Here is an 889-nt window from a genome sequence, read left to right on the forward strand (position 1 = left end):
GCTCCAGGGCTGGAGGTGTGTGGCTGAGGGACCTGGGGAGGGACAAGAAGGAGGAAGATGCCGAGGAAGTGGTGCTGGCAAAAACCTTCGCGGTAAAGGAACTCAGAGACGTGTCAAATCACTCAACCTGCAAAGGTCACGTTGGAGGCTGGTCCAGACCTAGAAAAGACGATGACGGTTCACCATGGCAGAGAAAAGATGCTCATTCCATATCCGAAGTTATACAATGAGAAGAAGGCAAGCACTGCCCAAACTACTCCTGATCAGTTTTTTTTCTTAAAATTGTGGTTAAATACACATACTATAAAATCTGCCACCCCGTCCACTTCCAAGTGTACAGTTCTGTGGTATTAAGTACACTCACACTGTTGTAAAGATTCAGAGCGCTTCATGAATTTGTGTCCCCCTTGTGCAGGATCGTGCTCACCTTCTCTGTATCCTTCCAGTTTTTAGAAAATAAATTTATTTATTTTTGGCTGCATTGGGTCTTCGTTGCTGCGCACAGGCTTTCTCTAATTGCGCCAAGTGGGGGCTACTCTTCGTTGTGGTGCGCAGGCTTCTCGTTGCGGTGGCTTCTCTTGTTGCAGAACACGGGCTCTAGGTGCACGGGCTTCGGTACTTGTGGCTCACAGGCTCTAGAGCGCAGGCTCAGTAGTTGTAGCACGTGGGCTCAGTAGTTGTGGCTCTTGGGCTCTAGAGTGCCCAACAGACAGTGCTCCAGATAGAAGCTGTCCCATCTGCCCGGGTCTCAGAATAAGAGCACATGCAGCAAAGTCACAGCCAACCCCAGATAGACATGGAGCTGGGGCAAGAAATGTTCTAGCCACTGAGGTTTGACTGTCATTTGTCCCTGCAGTATAACCCAGCCTCTCATGATTGATACAGTTAC

General features: G+C 49.3%; 1 pseudogene; it reads right to left on the reverse strand.

Annotated features, from left to right (window-relative positions):
• Window positions 1–372: 372 nt before the first annotated feature.
• On the reverse strand, window positions 373–473 carry LOC115867409 (U6 spliceosomal RNA; annotated as a pseudogene).
• Window positions 474–889: the final 416 nt, after the last annotated feature.

The sequence above is a fragment of the Globicephala melas genome, chromosome 2 (assembly GCF_963455315.2).
Source record: "Globicephala melas chromosome 2, mGloMel1.2, whole genome shotgun sequence".
Taxonomy (NCBI): Eukaryota; Metazoa; Chordata; class Mammalia; order Artiodactyla; family Delphinidae; genus Globicephala; species Globicephala melas.